This window comes from Lagopus leucura, unplaced genomic scaffold (genome assembly GCF_019238085.1).
Source record: "Lagopus leucura isolate 7727_CA_CO unplaced genomic scaffold, USGS_WTPT01 Super-Scaffold_100022, whole genome shotgun sequence".
NCBI classification, from domain to species: domain Eukaryota; kingdom Metazoa; phylum Chordata; class Aves; order Galliformes; family Phasianidae; genus Lagopus; species Lagopus leucura.
Window position 1 is genome coordinate 1,498,164 of NW_024962275.1, and position 19,402 is coordinate 1,517,565.

Sequence of the window (19,402 nt, forward strand, 5' to 3'; positions counted from 1 at the left end):
CCATCCCTAGAAGCGAAAGAGGTAATTGCTGCCTGCCATACCCCTCGCGCAGCCCAACCTGCCACGTTCACCACAGGAAAGCATCGATTTTAAGCCCTCTGGCAACAACTGAGGAACCCAGATGGAGAACAGAAACCCACCAGGAAACACTGCTTCTCAGCTCAATTCGGGCAGCTGCTCTCTTTCTGCACTGCTTCAGATTTCGAAGCAGGGTATAAAATCCGTGAAGCACGCACACTGATGAAAGGGCATTGGGACCCCACCTCGCCCCTCAGCTCCTCTCTCCCTCAGGCCAGGCCGTGCCCATCGCCTCACGGGGTCACGACGCCCGCGGTGAGGATTACCCTCACGGCCCTGGGGCGTTTGTGGCAGGCGGGTAGCAGTGAGATCTGGCGGTTGAGAAGCCCGGGGTGGGTCGGCGGCTCCTGGCGCCCTGAGGAGCGCTGGAGCCGCGCTCACACGCCTCGCACACACCTGCTTCCCGCCTTCGCCTCGCACCAGGCCCACAGGGATGGGGAGGACCCTACCGCGCTGCTTACGTACTCTGCGCCCGGCGCGCTAGCACCTACGGCATTTGCGCACCAGGAACCCTCTCAGGTGCAGTGCTCGCGCTGACGACATTACGGAGAATCCGTAAGCACACCGACCGCTTTGAGGGGCTTTACGTAAGTGACGTTCTTTGGTGCGGGCCTGGCCGCTCCTCACCCGCACATCCGCGGGAGCCGTCCGAGCTGCAGAGAGCGCTCTCCTCAGGGGACGGGTAGGATTACGCAGGCTACGCAAGGAGTAGCAGCTGCAGGTAGGAAATCGGCCAGGCCGGGCCGGGAACCTCTACGTCAATTCCGCAAGGCTGCGCTGCGCTGCCGCGAGGAGGGAGGAAACGGCCGGCGGGGCGCCGCTACGCACTTGGCGCGGCGGGCCGGCATCTTCCTACGTCGTTGGCGTAAGGCTCTCTCTCAGGTGCAGGGAGGGGGCGGGCTCACGTTGCCCGGCAGCCGCAGCCTATGGGGGCGCCGGGCGCTGTCACGTGCCGGAGCCCCGCTCGCCGCTGCGGAGCCGGAGGAACCGGACGGGGCCGCGGAGCCGGGCCGGGGCCGGGGGCTGCGGCGGGGCCGGCGGCGAGCGGGGTGAGACGGGTGGGCGGCGGGGAGGGCCGGAGGCGGCCGCCGGCGGTCCCCGAACGATCCCGAGGGGAGGCGGGCGCCGGGCACCGCTCCTCCCACTGCACCGGGCACTGCGGGCAGGAGGCAAGGGCAGGGCGGGGGAGGGGAGGCGGCGCGGGGCGGGGGGACGCCGGTGCGCGCGCGGAGGGTCGCGGCGCGCGGCGGCCGTTGGGGGTTCCGCTCCGTGAGGTGCGGCCGTACCTGGCGGCGGGCACAGGTGCGGGGCGGCCGGGGCCGGGCGCGGACGGGCGGCGGGGCGGAAGCGTCCTCGGACGGGGACGGAGAGGCGGAGGAGGCGGGCAGGTGCCGGGCGGGTGCCGGGGGTCCTCCGCGAAGTTGGCCCCCGCTCCGCTGCCCGCCGCGCGGAGCGGGGCGCCATCGGTTTGTGGTTTGCGTCCCCCGGCGCCGGCTGCCCTCTGAGGATCGCGAAGCCGATGGTTCCTATGGCGGTAGCCGGGAGGACGAACGGGGTCCTGAGTTTCGAATTGAAGTAGAAACGCGCGTTACCTGGCGAAATGGCATTATTTATTTACACGCCCCTGCAAATGGCGCTGTGTGATTTGCGGAAAGTAAGAAAATGTCCTGCGCCGAGAGCTGCGCCCGATGGCACCGAGTGGAGCGCTGGAAACGGGCGTGAAATGGAGCAGTCCTGCCTGCGCCGGGCTCTCGGCTGCCTGCTGCCGCCCTTTGACTTCTTCTGTAAAGTTTAAAATGGAATTTTTACGCCTCCTGTAAAGAAGTGCAGCTAACGTGGTGCAAGACTTGGGTGGATGTTGTAGCTGTCAAGTGTTCCACATCTCGTGTAAGAAATGTGGCTGTGTGCTCTGGGGACAAAGAAAAAGAAAATTAAAATTCTCTCCTTCGTTCGTGCAGAGTAATTTGGAAAGAAAGGAGAAGGCAGGGCTCTCTGAAGAATTGGTCTTAGCGGATTTTCTTTTTGAGAATGCAGTAACTGTTTTTGGAGCACCCGAAGGAAGCAGTGGAGGAGGCAGGGAGGGCCTGGTGTTGGCAGGAAGGAAGGGAGATGGAGACATACAGGGGCTGTGAGGGAGGCCTTTGGTGGTGCCTATAGGGACTGTTGGTGTAGTCCTTTGTGTGTGCGTGGTGGTTGCTCTCTGCATTCCCCCAGAAGGTGGACAGTCTGCCTCTGAGACAATCCATCAGAAAAGATGGGCTGCAGTTATTCCTGCAGGTTTGGGAGGGAGAGGAAGGCCGTGAGAGCAGCTGGGGCTGCCTTTAACCTGTGCTACGTTCTTGGTTGTGTTTAGGATGCATGTGTCTTTTTTTTTTGCTCTCTGGAACTTTCCAGTTTTTCTCTGCTTCACGTTGGTGCAGAAGGGGAGGAATGGGGAAAAGAGTGGGTACGGATTGCTAATGGTGTGGTTTTAATACTTTCAGGTTTCTGCTTCTCATTATCTTGTCATTGATAATGCAAGTCCAGTGCTTGTTCTCACATTCTGTGTAGAATCTTTTGTCCTTGCAGAATTTTTATGCCTGTTTGTAAATTTTAAAAAAAAATAATAATAAGGGAGGGGATGGGGGGGGGTTGTTCTTCCACACGAATCATTATTATTGAGCTACTGACAATATTGTCTCTCCACAAAAAGGATGCTGATGAAGCACCAGCTCTTGCTCCAGAGGGTTCAGGAGCTTGAATGCAAGGCAGGAATCCAGGACTGAATTTCTTGAGGAACTTGAGGAAGGTTTTTTTCTAGAAATCCTTGTGTGTTGGGGGAACCCCAGGTGAGTAAGTGGCTGAATCCAGCCTCATGGCTTCTGCTCTGAGATGGCACTGCAGATGCAATTGGTTTCATAGCAGAGGTTCAGAAGGAACTAAGAAGAAAGCGTAGGCAAATGGAAGGTGATTGCAGAAGATCGGCGCCATGTGTGCTGATCCTTATTCTTAAAGCAGAGTCAGAACTTAGCTGAGCAGTTGTATAGAAGGCCATTGGGAAAAGAGGAGCAGAGCAATGAGGGCAGAGGGCATGCCTTCTGTATGTGTTTGTGAAGCAGTTTAAATTGTGGTAGACTTGCAGATCTTGGGAACCCGTTTCTAGCTTGTAAGCAGTATTTGCCTTGAATGTTCATTCAGTAACAGTGATGCTTAAGGTTGTGGAGCTCTTTTCTTTGGAAGCTTTTTGGTGTTCCTCAAGGGTCTGTCTTGGCAGATTTTTTTTTCTTTTAAGCTGTCTCTCATTTATGAAGTGAATCCTGTTGAGGTGGGGAGGGAAGAAGGCTGTGGGAGAAAAGAAACCAGTCCAGGCTGCTTCGAGTTGTGAAAAAGCCTCACTGTAGAACCATAAAAGCTGCACTTTTTCCATGTTGCTCTGGAAGCAGCTGAACTTTGTAACTTGGCATATAAATAGAGCTCTTTGAAGAGCATGTCCATGGCTGGAAAGAAGGGAGGGGGAGATGCCCTGGCTGGCTAACAAGCTTATGTGTGGAAAAAGCCACTGTGATTGGCATTACATATCTGTTAAAAACTGTAAAGTTTTCAGAGTCTTGTCCTTGGTTATGGGTAATGCACGTGGACATGCTGGCGCTTCTAGATGTAAAAGAAAACTGAAGAAGGTGGCAGTTTGAGTATCTGTACTGGGCTGGATGAGGGAGCATCCCTGGGCAACTGTGAGAGGCAGTCCTGGCTGTCTGAGGGAGGTGCTAGGGAAGCGAGAGTGCTGCGCTTCAGTCTGTGCCCTGCTATGCTAACTGGCAGCTGTTGGTGAGTTAGGGCTTAAGATAAGTGTAGCCATGCCAACAGAGGACTTCAGCATCACATTTCTGTAACTTAGTTTGTATTGAGGTCAGGGAGAGAAGGCTCTTCTGTTCTAACAACATATGCGTGAGGAAAGCTTGGCTGATGTAGTGTCCTGGATTTCCTATAAAATGAGCAGTATTGGCAAGTGAAGGTTATTTTACTGCTATATATGCAGCAGCCATGAAATTAAAGGGAAAAATCCTGTTAAAAGTAACATGAACATTACAATTACAGATTTAAATAGCAGAAAAATGCAAATCTCAAACATTTCTAAGAAAATAATTGTTTTAGTACAGATGTTGTAATTGAAGTATGCATGTGACAAATATAATGTTGTTGTGCAAAGTTTCTGGAAAAAAAGGCCTAAGATGCCCTACCTGAAAACATTTGCTTCTATTTCTATTTAAAGCAGTGGTTAATAAAAATGACAAGACCAGAGACAATATTTTTTCAGTTGTTCTTCTGCATTTCTTGGCACTTGTGAAGTTTTTCATTCTTACGTGTGAGCCTTTCACAGAGCAATGACGACAGAAAATGCAGACAGTGGTGCACTGTGTCAGCTCACACAGATCGTGTTCCACTTCTCTGAATAACTTTAAATTTATGTCTCTTTAAGAAAAAGTGTGTGCAGGAATTGTTACAAATCATGTGGGTAAGTTAAACTGCTTGCACTTTTTTTTTTTACTTTATTTTGGAGCAAGATTGCCTCATGTTTCTGGACCTTTAATGTCACGGAATGAAGGAGGACTGAGAATTTTTGGACCCCACTCCATGTTGGTCTGTTGCCCCATATTCATAGTTTTGCTTTGCAATGCATGTTCTGACCTTTCTGTTCATTTCCTATGCAGTACAGGAATGTAGGCAAGGTGCTAGTTATAGGGGAAACATAAGAAAAAATTCAGAGCATGTAGTTTGTTCTGCTGCTACTGAAAGGTATGTAAAGCATGGTACTGGACTGCTGTGTCTGTCCTCTGCCAGCTAAAACCAAGAATTGAGACTAATCCTATGTGTGGATTTTCTGTGCAGCCAACCAGAGCTGCTCTGTTACTGGGCCATCTGCACATTTGCTGATTGGTTTCTCAAGTAGTAAAGACCATGGATTATTAAAAGCCATGCCCTCATTGTTTCACTTCATGGAATTTTTCCACAGCTATGCAAAATTTTTCTCTTTTCATAGTAGAATGCTTTCTTAATATGCTGCCAAACTGGAGGTGCTGGTGGATGCTGAAGAGGAATCGTCTTATGAAATCCATTTGCTATTTTAGGAGATCTCTTGGATTGTGGAAACTGAAGTGATCCTGTTGCATGGATTGATTTAAAGCAGTTCTCTTATACTGTGGCTTGGCAAACTATTGAATAGCCCCGAAATGCTGCTTGTGATTGACATAAAGCAGCATATTCTATATGTTTTGTTACTGGGCTCTAATTTATCTGTCATAAGGTTTGTGTACAATAGTAGTAAATTCTTTTTACGGCAGTGTTTCTCTTCTATGTAATATCTGCATAAGGGAATTAAATTACTCTTAATTGTATCCTTAAAAATAAATTTGGGGCATGTCTGGCTAGCACATTAAATTAAATTTTGCTACTTCACATTCTTACTGCCCATTTACTTTAAATTGACTTTATTGAAAAATTAAATGTTTGAATATCTGATTGAGAACAACACTGACATTAGTGGGTAACCATGAGATGTCAGAACCTGGAGAAATCTTAGAAAACAGCACCCATTAAGGTTTTAGACCTTAAAGCTCCTAATGTAGTTAGAAGTGAAGCAATGGTTGAAGCTGAACTGGCTGTTTGACCTAAGAGCAAACAAACTCAGCAGGGAGGAACTGCCGTTACCCCTCATACGCTGCCCCACAGGAGGAGCAGCAAAGAGCAAGTTGATTTGGAAGGCCTTTATTTCTCTCCTTCCTTTTATTCTTGGGAGGGGAGACACTTTCACTAAATGCATTTCTTGTTTGACTTGTAGCACAGCAAATCTGAGTATCAGTGTAGTGTTTAAAGCCTTGGGCCCTGAGGTGTCCTTAAGTATCCTCTGAGGTACAAATACGATGTTACACATGGAAATGTTTCTCCCAAGCCACTGTGTTAATTCAGGTGTCTATAACCCTAAGCAGAGTCTTCCCCTAATCATAGTTCTCAGCTGGCAGTGTCTGCCTTCCTGGAAAAGCATTAAGGGACTACAAGTGAGCATGAAGCTATGTGGAGCTGGTTTGGGAACAAGAATTGCCTGTTTCCAGAAATGAGCTTTAGCTCAGCAGTCACAGAAGATGAGGAGACTTGAGGCTTGGGATCAGGATCTTCATGGGCGCACAATGCTGCTGATCTTGTCTGGTGAGACTTCAGTATGAAGTGATCTATCCTACTGGCAACGAGACTATGAATTATTATTTTTGTTAGGGGGATGGATCTTTAGCACTGGATTTTGTTGTCACAGAGCTGATCTTGGAGGAGACTTGAAAAATGTTGCCATTTGTTGTAGGGCATTGGAAACCAGGCAGCGTGGTGCACCCCACTGAATTTGGTTGTCACTGTTGAAATGGGTAAAGCTTTAGAAACTTCTGTGTGGTATCTTTATTCCAGCACATGCTATATGATTCTATGGCTTCTGCTTTTTGTATAAAGGCGCAACAAGTGTGCCTGGTAGGGGTGTGCTGTTAATTAAAGTTAGAAATACTGTAGGTGAATGTCAGTTGCTCGACTCTGTACCTTGAAGTGAACTGAAAGAAGAAATTTCTATGGCCCTGGTTCCTTTCCTGAAAAACAAGTGCAGTGAGAATGGAAGTTTCCTCCAGTTCTTTAATCTAGACTGAAGTTCTACCTAGGTCCCTGTTGGAGCTAGCAGCTGGATCCTAAGTAAAGCAAAGGAAGTTGAGCTCATCTTAGTTGCCTTATGAAGACTTAGGACAGCATTAGATGGGGGAAGGAGATTTCAGATGTAATATCTGATATTGTCTGGAGTTATTTGTCAAATGTATATGGTATGAACTTAGAGAACTTGGACATCTATTCCTCTTCCACTTTCAATCTCAGTCTTTTCCCTCTAAAGACCTGAAATGTTTCCATCGCAAAAACTGTTAGTTTAAAGCCACTAATTAATGTATTTGGGCAAATATGGTGACAAGTGTTCCAGCAAAGCCAGGAAGAAAGGCAGATACTTAGAAAAGGGGTTGAAGACAAGGCTGGTAACTGCTCTGCTTCTGGTGGGTGAGGGTGAAATTGGTGGCTGCCAAAAATACAAGCTGAGACAAGTAGCTCATTCTGCTCTGAGCCCACATCTGCACACACCTCCCTATCTCTACAGATGGCCAGGAGGCTGAAAAGAGAACACAGTTGTCTAAATTTGTGTAAGAGAAAAGAATCGCTACTCCCACCTTGAAAGTGCATAAGAACCTCTTGTAACTCAAGTATTTCAACCAAATTTAAGAAGTTTAGTTGAATTTTCAGTCCTAGTAAATTATGCTAATCCTGACACTGTAGCTTCTAAATACATTTTACGTTTTTTTGTACTTAGAGATGACTGACTGGGGCTGGACGGTTCCTTTCAAAACTATCCTGCTAAGGAATAAATTTGATTTAGAACAATTCTTTGCATGCTTATGCTGTAGCAGCTAATCAGTGTGATGCTCGTCCAGTTTACATTTCACAGTATGATGTGCTTTAGAGAAAATAATCGGTTGCTATCTAAATAGTGATGACGCTATTTGAGGTAATTATAGTGAAAGGCAGCGTGCATCTCGAGCAGGTCTCTGATTAAAAACTGAATGCTCCTAAATTTCAACCACGTTACGTTGTTTCCACCCTAACCAGAACACTGAAGAACCTGAAATTGGAGACCTGGTTCTTTCATAAACAAATGAACAAAGTTCTGTTGTTTAATTTCTTGCTATGGGTCTGGAGCCTGAGCTTCAAGTTCAGTTTCAGCGAGAAACAAAATAGGATAGCAGAGCTGAGAAAACTTGCAGAGAGGGCTTGAACAGAACTACTGATAGAGCTTCAGCTGCTGAGGAATTGTGACGTGCTAAAGGAGAATCTTAAAAGGGGAACAGTACAGCCTGCTTTGAGCATTGCTCAGTAAGTTGCAGTTCTTAGTCAAACTTAACTAGTGCAAAGGTGGAACATTTTGTGCTCTTTAATGTGGAATCTGCAATTGTTAAACTGGCTGCATGTTACAAATGAATCTTTTCCTGTGTAGTTGGGTAGTAACATACCTCTGTTTTGGTTTCTGTTGAGATGTTTCCAAATGTGCTTTTAGTAATGCAGCACAAACACAGCATTGTCATAACAGAATTCCATCCTTGGTGAGAAATTGCAGCAGTACCGTGCAAAGGTGCCACTGGTCTCTTCCTTACAGAATGATGTTGGTCATCCTTCCAGCATTATGTCTACAAAACTTTCTCTGACTCTGTCAAGTTTAATGGTATTTGGTGGAGAGCATGTGTACTGAAAGAATGCTAAGGCAGGAAAGGATTCAGAGTAGGAACACTCAAATACGGAGTTGAGTTAATTTGGATCAATGAGTTGCCCATAGGTGGGCGAAGTCCAGATGAAAGTGTCAAAAGTTCACTCCTTATTTCCTGTATCCTTTTACTGTGGATGCTGTAGCAATTATTGCAATGCCTGAATATCATCCTGGTGCTTCTGCAGTGGGTGTAGTTGGCTCAGGCTGTCTCCATGCTGTTTTTCCTAGGAAGAACTGCTTGAGCAGAGCTCATCTGAGCTTAGGACTCTGGTACACTTACTGGTTGTTTTTTTCCCACACAGTGAAATGCAATCTTTATTTTAATGTAAATGCCTTGACTAGATTCTTTACTTTTGTTCATAAATGTTTGACCTGTATGTGGTACTTGCCATAATCTTGTGCCAGAGAAATGAAGACTTGCTTTCTGTTTGCACCGGGCACTACTGATTTGCAGGAGTTGACTGATTTTACTGCCAATTTTAGCAGGTGTGCTGTGTCTCAATGAGTCTCTTTACCCTCACTGCACAGTACATACACTAGCAAGTCTCATGCTCAGTACATAGAAGACTGAATTTTGGCTGAGAGCTGAGGAGTGCAGGGATTTGTTGTACTTCCCCTCTTTTCTTTTCCTTGTTCTGTTTCTATTTGTGCTCGTCGTGTTTACAAAGCTCAGAATATTTCCTGTAAAAACTGTGTGTGTGTAGTTGGTTGACTGCATGCATACTGTCCACAAAATGTAGTCCTAAGTTTTCTTCATACTTCAGAATTCTGGAGATCAGAAAACTGTCATCCTTTATGCTGTGAAAGGACTGCAGCGTTCTTTACAGCAGCGTTTAAAGAGAAGGTTGGTGGTGTGGAAAAGATTTTTTAAAAGTGCTTTTTGGCTACTCTTGTTGGGAAAGAAAAATCTTTCTTAAGACTGTCATGTGGTTGCAAAAGCTTGCTGTCATCCTCATGTGTAAAGAATGGGAGGCTGGAGGATGGGGAGCCAGAATGTGGGGCAGAGCTGGCTGGTGGGGCCAGGCCGCCTGCTGTGCTCCTCCTGTGAGCTGCAGGAGCTCCAAACCGCTTCCCCTGCTGGGCTGCGGCTGTCCAGCACTGCAGCACGGGAGCAGCTTGCAGGCACTCAGCACAGCAGCGATGGAACAGGGCGGCTGTACAGCCTGCTGTGTGGGGAGAGGAGAGAGAAGCTCCTGGAGCACTCTGTTTCTCTGCAGTACAGGAGAGAAGACCTTATGTGCAGAGTTCACGGTGTACCACTGCAGTTCATTACGTGAGGTTCTGACAGTCCTGCATTGTTTCTGTCAAACTGTGGATGCTTCACGGTGAGCTGTCGCTGTTGTGGGACTGCTAGCAGTGGGTCTGGTGATGGGGTAAAACCTGACATTGTAGACAGTGTCTCTATTATCTCAATAATGCACTTCTTGAAAAAGTGTTTATTCCTTCTGCAATTAACTGGTAATTAAGCTACTTTCAATCACTCTTTCCCAACTGAGTAGTTGGTGGTTTTGCAATTGTGCAGATTGGAGTTTTTACAACAATTATTTATATCTATGGGACACAATTGCTTTATTGTTTTAAAGGAGGCAACTATCCAACTTCTGTGTTCATTTATCTTGATTAACCTCTTGTTTTATCTCTTGCATGCTGAGTTTTCAGTGAATCTTTGTAAGAGGGGGAAAAAAAACTTGATGAAACCATCCAGAGGTTCATGGCAGAAAAGTGTCTCCCAGCAAGACCCAGTGCAAACATGCCCACAATTTTATTCTGGAATGTAGCCTGCCAATCAGTTGTTTGGGATTGTTTCGAGTTAACCTGTAGTGCCTGAGTGCCTTTTGAGAAGTTACATCTTTTTCTTGTCTATGGGTCTCAGTGTGTCTGTTGGTCCTTAAATGCATGCATCATTTTTTTCTCACTGTTTTCTATCCCAGATGGACACTTGAGGATATGACACTTCTGGTCGAGGAAAACTGCATTGAGAGATGGTGCTGTGAGCTCAAAAATCTCCTCACCCATGCCCCTGGCATAGGGGATGTCCTACCAGGTGATATTGGTGCGTCACCTATTGCTATTTTGAATGTAAATTGGCATCAGAATCTTGAAGAAACCATTGAAGAAAAAATTCAATGGCCAAATGCTTCCATATGTTGAAAAGCAGTTGCCTGTCAGTGCACCAGCTTCACGTGTGGTTTTCCAGGTGACAAAAACAGGCCAGTAATTAAAAAAAAAAGCAGCAGTTGTTTTTTTTTTCCCTCCTTTTCCCAGCAGTGGAGCTGTAAGAGGAATTTGGAGAGCCTTTAAGAGCAGGAGTCAATAGTGAAAAAATTCTTAGAAGTTTCATTTTTGGCAAAGTTTCTATACTAGGAGTTGGTAACAGATCTGCAAAATAAACATGATACACTGATGGGTTTTAACTACTGACTTTCAAGTTATTTTTGGAGGGCTTATGCAGTGAAGCCATAAATGTTTGTCCATTCTCAGAAGAAGCAGCATTTATAAGCAATAACTGAAAATCTAAGAGTTAAACACCCTAGAACTGGGAAAAGTTCATATTTGCAGTTATCAGAGGGCATCTTTTGGAGCTCAGTATCTGTGAGAAAGCAGGACAATGGCTCTTGAATGACAGGAAGTTTCTCTGTGGCTTGTGTCTAATGTTAATGCTGACTTGGACTCCAAACTGTGGAGTATGCCTGAAATTCAACATTCAAAGCCAAAACAATATGCTACAACTTGGTTCCCAGAGAAAGAAGCTCCACGCTGAAGAGTGGACTGCTTTTGCACAGTGGGGCTGTGTGGCTTCTCCTTACCTTCCAGAATGGCACAGGTCCCTTACCAGTGTCCTGAAATGTTCTCATTTCTCTGGCTTCTATTCTTCCCGAGAACAGACTCTGTGCCTGGTGCTGGCTAACAAAAGAAGGACTCCACTGCGCTCGTTTTCAAAAGGCACGAGGTGTCTGAGTCCATGTCCATCTGACGTTCCAAAGAGAGTGGTTAAAAAATGCAATGTCTGAAAATAGGACACATTCTGAACTAAATTCTAGAGTTTAATCACACCATACTCAGATACAGAATTGCTAATTTGAATCTCACGAGTCTAGAGGTAATTGTTGTCAAGCATTTACTGTGACTTCTTGCCAAGTTGGCCTTTGAAGGATGGCTCTGGTCCTGTGAAGAAGAAATGGAATAGCAGAAGCAGCCAACAGCAGTCTGTTAAAGTTGAACTAAAAAAGTCTAATAAAAGCTGAGGGGCGAGGGGGGTGGTGTATTCTGCAACTTAATATGTATGGGAATTGGAAAATTAATTTATTTTCCAAGTCTTACCATAGATTTACTATGATATTAGGAAATTTACTTTAGACTTTGGTGGATAGGGTCTCTTCTACATGGAAACTATCAGATTTATTCCTACTGTAGGGATTAGAAAAGTAATGTTTGTGAAAGTGCTGTGAAACTCTTGTGGTACGGCTCAGTCTGACAGCGTTGTGCTCTCTGTGATAACAGCACACTGAAACTTCATACTGCAAACGAAAGGGAAGAGCTTATTACATGTTAGTGTTTGCTGTTAAGCTGCTCTGAGTATTACAATATCCTGTAGGTTAGCAGGGGGACACTGGGTAGTGCTGTCTGTTTACCAGTAGATGGAGAAGTAACGACCTAAATTTCTTCAGTCTGTAACCTCTGAGCTTTTTCATTCAATCAACTGTTCATGGTACTGCAAAACAAACAAACAGAAAACAACACAGTGTCTCTGCTGCCATTCAAAGATTGCAGATAAGTTTGCAAGGATTACCAGCTGCATCCACAACACAGCTTGGTGACACCTGCATGCTCTGCTAAGTGTCTGGTATTTAAGAATGAGATCAGAGTCTCCAAGTGCAATGTATTTTCCCATGGTAAATGGAAAGAAATTACCGTAGCCATATTTGAATTAATGCAGTTACGTAAGTAGTGTTGTTCAGCAAACTGTGCTTATGCTGCCATGGAGCAACTTTGATTCCTCTATTAATTTTCGTAGTGACTTTTGAAGAAGAAAAAAACGGTACCTGTGGTTTTCTTCTCAGCACAAAAATAAATGGAATGTCTCTGTCAGTTGTCTGAAGCCATGTGTTGAAAAGCATGATTTTTTTTTCTTAACAGTTTTGCAGAGTAATAGGACAGAATATGATTTGGATCCCAGAAGAAACATGCTGGGTCAATTTAAACTCTGCCAAGTTCTCATTTGCAATTTCTAGAAAACTTAAAGCAGAAACATCTGAGTGCCTGCAGAAGTCATCAGTCTAAATTTAACTCTCAGATTTTGTCTCAGTAAAGCACAAAACTGTCTGGTAGTGTTTGTCCACTGCATTCCAGGCACTCGCTGTTCTGTCATTGAGGCTTCTGCATAGGTGGAAGAAGCCATTTAGACAACGTGAGAACCTGAAATTCTTTTAACACTAAAATATGGTTTTTGACTGTAAAGACTAAGGAGTTTTTTGGTGCTCTTAAGACGAGAGTTCAGTGTTTGCTTTTCTCTGGTTCTTGTTCTCTTTGCCATATCCTTTAATAATGATGATGTTGTGACATGGCACAGATTTACACTGATGGCTAAGCAGGTAAGAAAGCCAGTAAGACTGTCATGTGATGTAGCTGCATCAGAAATTCTGACTGGGAGATGAAAGGTTACACGTACTGCTTCCCAGCTTAGCAGTGATGCTGTTAGTTTATAAAGTAGCTGTTTTTTATTCTGGTTTTGATCCTGTGCCCTGCATTTTGAACTGTGCGCTCCTACCCTGATTTACTGTAGCTTTCCCAGCGTGCCTTCTTTAAAAAAAAATAAAAACAGAAATCCCTTCACTATTGCTTTCAGGAATAGCAGGTTTCCTGTGATCAGGGGAAATTGAAACGTCTGGACGTAAAATACAGCTAATGGCCCCAAATAAACAAACTCTGCTTTTCTCCAGTCCTTCCCTGACAGCAATTTCAAGTGTTACTTCTAGCAACTGCAGTGTATGGAGGAGCTTTGGGCAGAAAGTGAGGTGGTGGTGGTTGCTGTAAATCAATCTCCCTGCAAAGCCAAGAGCATTCTGAATGCTGCTGTTGATTCCATGGTTTATTTGCTTCCATTGAGGGAAAATGGGTACACACCTTCTTTTACACTGGAGTTGCAACAGCTTGCTGTCATGCACTTCTGCTTCCTAACCTGGATGACATCTTACTTTCACACGTTTACTGAAATGCTGGTGCCTTTGGATTGTGCAAGCAGGTTGCCTCCAAGGCACTGGTGTTCATCATAGCCTTCTGTTTTGTTGTTTAGACATGTACTGCTTTATGTTGAGAGAGCAAACTGAGATGGTAATTACGTGATGGAGAGAAAACGGTGAATGACAAAGATTGAAGAACCATTGGTATATTTCATGCTGTTCTGAGTAAAGTGGCACAGTAGAGATGGTGTCATTAGCTGTGAAGAGAGATTAAACAGATCTGGGGCAATTCATGAAATTTAAGGGAAATGAACCAAAGCAACAAAGTTGTGTTTGTGTCCTTAAAATCAAAGCCAGGTGAGGCTGGTGGATTTATGCTGACAGCTCCTTGGGGTTTGTTTGTTTTTCCCCACATAATATACTTATTTATTTGAATTTTAATGTAGCTTCTCAAGTTCAAGATCAATTACTTAACTGTGTTTTCTAAAGAAATTAGAATGTGATGCTACAGATATTTTGGTACGTAAAACTTTGCCATCCTGTTATAAATAAGCAGTTAAGGAATTCAGTTCTCAACTTGGGAAATAGGAATGATACAGAAACTGAAAACAAAATCTTGTTTGGTCATCAGAGTGGAACCAGAATGTGGTCAAGTGTGATGGTGGATGTGTACTGGCAGAGAACAGAAGAGCTCTTTGCACAGCACCTGCGGACACTGATAGTCTTCCAGATCCTTGTGAATCTTCTCTCTTAAAAAAAATAAAAAGTCAGTGAGGCAGCAAGACTGACATATCACAAAATGCACTTAAGTGGAGAGTCATGAATGTTTAAACTGGCTGATGTGCGTGCCATCCAGAGTGAATGTGCAGTGCTGAAAATGCCAGGTTCTTCATGCCTGCCACTGGGGACATCAAGGAAGGAATTCTAGGGGAGACGCTGATGCTGATACCTTGAAGGAAAAAGGCCTTTCTCTTTTACAAGAGAATTTTAAAAGCATTTTCTTCTGTGTTGGTGAGTGGTCACGTAAGACTGACCTTTTGGAGTGCCCAGGAAGTGTCTGGTGATACTTCATTGCAATAAGCCTGTGTGCTAAATGGTACCTGCAGAGACTGTCCTCTAGGAATCCAAACTGCATAGGTGTTTCCTATGGTGTTTAGCTGGTTTTGTCTTGAGAGGAACAAAATCTGTAGCTTAGGCCAACCTGCAGTCAATGGGATATGAATCATAGCAGGAAGGAAACTGGGGCACTGCAGCTTTTTGAGTTAAGTTGAAGGATGCTGGGGAAAGAATGTCCCAGTTCTTCTCCTCTCCTTCACTGTGACTGCTTCCCACTATGGTTCTGGAGCAAAGAAAAACACAAAGGTAAGGATGTGGACAGAAATGATATGGGGATGGAAAATGTCCAGAAGTTTGAAGGTCTACAGAACTGTGGTACTGAGATCAGAGAGCGTGGCATGGCTTAGGCAGCAGGAAGCCCAGCATGGTGCCAAACTGCACTGTGTGCTTGAGGGGGCAGAACATGTGGTTCTGTTTTGGAGAGCTGGATATTACTTCAGACCTAGATCCAGGCATTTGCTTAAGTAGTGCATGTCTCTGGGAAAACTGACAGTACACATGGAGTCTTTTTAGTAATGTGATCCTTTTTATTAATTTAGTTAATTCTTCAACTGTAAATGAATGCAGTCTGTTTTGAAATTTATTGTGATTTTTTTCTTTTTTGAATGTTGGTATCAGATTATGACTGCTTCACCAGCAGGTCTGTACTGCAAAGTAGCTCCAGGTTTCCAGTGTCCAGTTTAGCGAGAAGAGCAGGAATGCCTGTGTTTGGTGCTGGAAGCTGGAAATCAGTTGAACATTTCAGACATGGAAAGTCTAGTCATGGTTTCTGGCTAGTCTGAAGATGAATACTTTGATTTTATTTATTTATGTAGTATGTAACCGTGGGTTTTTTGTATTGTTTTTTTAAGGCTGTGCCAAGAAGTTCTCCCTTTGTTATTTATATATGTATATATATTCTTATAGTGCTGTTTTATGGACAGTTCTGTTCTGGATGTTACTGACAGGCTGAATGCTAATTAAGTTGATTGTACTTTGTGTTCATATGTCAATTTGTTATTTAAGAGCCAAAAGTTCTCCCAGGCTCCCAGAAGAATGACTTGGATGATTCTTCTATTCTGTTTATCAAATGAGTGCCTAACCTGTCTGGTAACCGTAAAAGTGGGGTGCTGGGGCTCTCTACTCAGAAGAAATCTGAGCACAGGAGCTTCTTGTCAAACTGTCTTAAGAACTGAACAAGCAGGAGTGATACTAGGTCAGTATTTATTGTATGTAGGGTAAGAATGTCAGAGGAAGAACCTTTCCAGCTCTCAGTGTAGTGTTGCTTTACAATTTTCTGTCTGGCTGGAAAATTGCAGACTTCTAAAGGCTAAGCCAGATGCAACTTTGCCAGGAACTGTGAAAACAATAAAACTCATGTGGATGTACAGGTGAAACTGGATGGTTGCTGAGAATATTGCTGCGAGCAACCTAAGTCTTAGTAAATACATATCCCAGTGTTATGGTTGCATTTCTTTACAGATTGTTTTTATGGTTGCACTGGGCAAGTTTCTCTTTTTTGGTGATGCAGAATGAGTAAACCAGTTCTGTACAGCACACAGGGAGTTTGCATTTAAAACAGCAAACATGTGCACAAAGGTTGATCATACTCTGCAGGTTTCTCTGCCCCATGTTCCTCACAGCATCCTTTTGAATTGCATTTTTCTCTGTATCTCTTGGTTTGTTGATACTTTTAACATGTGAGAAAACTATTTCGCTGTTTCGCTGTCAGTTATTCTGACACTAATCAACTTTGCACATCTTGTTTTGTTTGATGTCTGCGTACATCACAAAAAGAGTTGCTGAAAGAGTTCAATTATAATATCAGCATCTCTGCCAAATGTATTGAGCTGTTCTGAAAAGCAACTTGTCTTTTCTGACCCAGATACACAGTTTCCAACTGTGGAAGATGCTGCCAGAAAGGCTCTTGGCAGGAGGCCAGCAATAAAATTATACTACAGCAAAAAGCAGCGTATTTTCAGCAGCTCTGTATACGGTGTGACGGAAAATTACCTGTCCCCTGGATGCAAAGCAGAAGTTAAAATAAAGTTGCAATTTAAAGCTACAGTCCTCTTATTATGATTTTTTGAAAGTATCAAAAAATGATACAAATCCCACTTTTTCTTACCCCTTCTGTGCAAATTCGAGTTGTTTCTGTTATTGTCTGATGCACCTCAGGCTGTAGATGTTCACTCATTTGCTATCAGCAACTATAGTTGCCCTTGCTGCTCTGTTAACACAAACTCAGAGGGATATCAGGGTGGTGTACGAATGCTGTAAACGGAGCTCTTGTGAGCAGATGTTGGTGTAAGGGTAGATAATGAGGGTGGAGGTTATTTTTCCTCAAGATAAATATTTCTGGCCTGTGCCTTTTGCTGTAGCATTTAAGACCAGTTTCTACACTGTAATAAATGGCATGGCATCTGTGCCTTTAACAGCAGCACACTGAAGTGAGGACATGGAGCACAGTGACCCCAGTTTCCTCCTCTGTTAAGCCATTTCTGCAGCGCTCTGTGCAAGTACTGCTGTGTGCTGTGAGAGGCTTCAGAACACCAGAGCAGTTCTGCATTCTAGAAGGTCACAGCTCTCAGGTTTGGATGTTACAACACTCCTTAAGGAAGACAAGTACCTGTTTCTCCTGCTTTTCTCTGTGCTGTTCCCAAGCACCTGAAGGTACATAAGCATATTCATTATTTCTGGCTGTTGAAATGTCTCTCTTGGGAACAGAACGGCCAGATGCAGGAATATGCCCTACTACAAAGGCCTCATTTGAAATTCTTTTCCTTGTTTGTCTTGCACCAAAGCATAAACTTCCTCTGTGAAGGATGGGATGTTTAATGGAAACACTGTTAGACTGTCATGGTGTTTCAATAACATTTCTACTGTGTCAAATCCCCAGTGACATTAAACCACACTGCAGGCTCTACTCAACTGCTAGCATGGTTTGGAGCAAGTATTGGCCCTGTTTTACACTTTAGGGCCACATGATACAGAGGTAAAGTGACTTTCTCAAGGTCACCAAGGTCTCATTACTGCTGGTAGCTTTTTCTAGAATTTTGTTACAAGAGTAGGTGGAAACCAGTGCTTAGGGCAATCACACATAATATTCTTGTACCTTTAGCCTGGACCTCAGCTGTTACGTCCATGAGTGCACAGGGACAAGCATCCTGCTGTAATCTAGAAATAAAATGATGCTCAGACCTCAGCCACTCATGGATGAGAAAAAGGGCAGGTAGAATCAAACTCATAAATAAATATCTTCATCTGGATCTATTGCATGTTGTTGAAACTTGAACCTCTTTTAAGATAAGATGGTTACTACCCTTTTAAAGCAGACTTCTGAGAGGTTTTTGTGATTCTGCTTTAACTGTCTAAATTATAGACTGAAAACAAATGTTTCACAGCTGCTCTGTATTTTCAAAGAGCACTGAAAAGCACTGAATATATCTACAATTGCACCCTGGGGTACGGCTGTTTTCAGAACTTGTGAGGTAGACTGCAGGCTTGCCCTCTAGACTACAGTCTGCTTGCAGTTTTTCTGAAGCACCAGAATTTGCTCAGCCAGCTCTCCTTGTCCATCTGCTTTCAATATACTGTACGAGCTGATAAGCAACAGCTTGCAGTAGACTTAGGAGGGAGTCCAGGCTGGGGTGTTGCTTGCAGTCTGGAGATGTCATGCTGGGCGCACGCTAAACTCAGCAACACGTTCCAGTGTCCTCTGCCTTGATCTGCCAAATTACAGAGAAGACAGCAAACTGAAAATGTGAAGTGCTGGAGTCACAGGGAAGAATGATTATCTGAAGGTGGTTCTCTCTTCAAACTGAATCCATCTAATTTGAAAGAGATGATCTGGAAACATGTCTGATAAGTATCTCTAGCTTGCCATCTGCCGACTCTAAAGCATATTATTTATTATTATTATTATTATGACTATTATAGGAAAAGCTAAGCAAAAATCCTGATAAAGAGTCTGGTTCTAGAGATGGTGAATAGCTTTTAAGTTTGAATGAGCTTATGACTAGCTCATGTATTAAGTAGTGCTGAAGCAGTAATCTTGGTGCTTGCTTGTGCTTCCAGCTGTCCCTGCTTGCCTTTCAAGATCACCTAAGGTAGGAATCTGGTCCCACTAAAGAACATCTTATTTGATTGCTTCTGGGAAGCAATATGGTAGAGCGTTAAGGTAACTTGGTACAATACATAGCCTCTGTGATAAGAAAAGAGGTCCTTCAGGGCTTTTATTAGCTTGCTTTTTCCAGGTATTTTTAGTATGAGCATAAGCCATCTCACCTGTCCCTGTGTTGCTGCCAAACTTGCTTTTAATCTCCAGAACCATCAGGATTTTTTGACAGGCAACATGTAACATACTGCTGGAGAAGTAAAGACTGACATACAGGAGAAAAGGAAAACATTCTGTGTGTGTGTGTGTGTGTGTGTCACCCTGCAGAAATTTTGACTGGGCTTTCCAGTTACTTCAGAATGTTGCCAGAAAGCTGATGCAAAAATATATACAATGAAAGGAAAACAGGAGTTTTCTCCAAGAACTATGCAGTAAGCTTCTACTTTCCTCTCTAGCAGTACCTGCTCTGTCATTCTTCTAGTTTAGTACAAGAGGACTGCTGTAGAGACTTTTTTAGCTGTTATGTACTGCAAAAAGCAGTGCAAGGGCAGAAAAATCATCATGAATGATTTCAGGCAGACATGATCACAATTCTCATGTCTTCAGTTTATTGTAATGTACATC

General features: G+C 44.1%; 2 protein-coding genes and 1 long non-coding RNA gene across 17 annotated transcripts in view; 1 reads left to right on the forward strand and 2 right to left on the reverse strand.

The window, feature by feature from the left end:
* The window catches only part of CRB2 (crumbs cell polarity complex component 2), a 61,873-nt gene extending 61,064 nt beyond the window's left edge, over window positions 1-809 (reverse strand). For 2 of the 3 annotated variants that reach the window (XM_042878996.1, XM_042878998.1), the window contains exon 1: window positions 706-809. The gene's annotated coding sequence lies outside the window, so the exon portion shown is untranslated. Of the gene's footprint in view, window positions 1-543 lie in introns of all 3 variants that reach the window. The other variant, XM_042878997.1, reaches the window with a different exon arrangement.
* A 282-nt stretch (window positions 810-1,091) lies between these two features.
* LOC122184171 (spermatid perinuclear RNA binding protein) overlaps window positions 1,092-19,402 on the forward strand; it is a 62,099-nt gene continuing 43,788 nt past the window's right edge. For 6 of the 9 annotated variants that reach the window (XM_042878911.1, XM_042878902.1, XM_042878908.1 and 3 more), the window contains exon 1: window positions 1,092-1,127. The gene's annotated coding sequence lies outside the window, so the exon portion shown is untranslated. Of the gene's footprint in view, window positions 1,128-2,742; window positions 2,907-10,337; window positions 10,440-18,328; window positions 18,465-19,402 lie in introns of those variants that run through there. The other 3 variants (XM_042878906.1, XM_042878903.1, XM_042878905.1) reach the window with 3 other exon arrangements.
* Window positions 10,603-19,402, reverse strand: part of LOC122184173 — a 60,955-nt gene continuing 52,155 nt past the window's right edge. For 3 of the 5 annotated variants that reach the window (XR_006180501.1, XR_006180502.1, XR_006180499.1), the window contains exon 5: window positions 11,674-12,098. This is a non-coding gene — a long non-coding RNA (uncharacterized LOC122184173). Of the gene's footprint in view, window positions 11,552-11,672; window positions 12,099-19,402 lie in introns of those variants that run through there. The other 2 variants (XR_006180500.1, XR_006180503.1) reach the window with 2 other exon arrangements.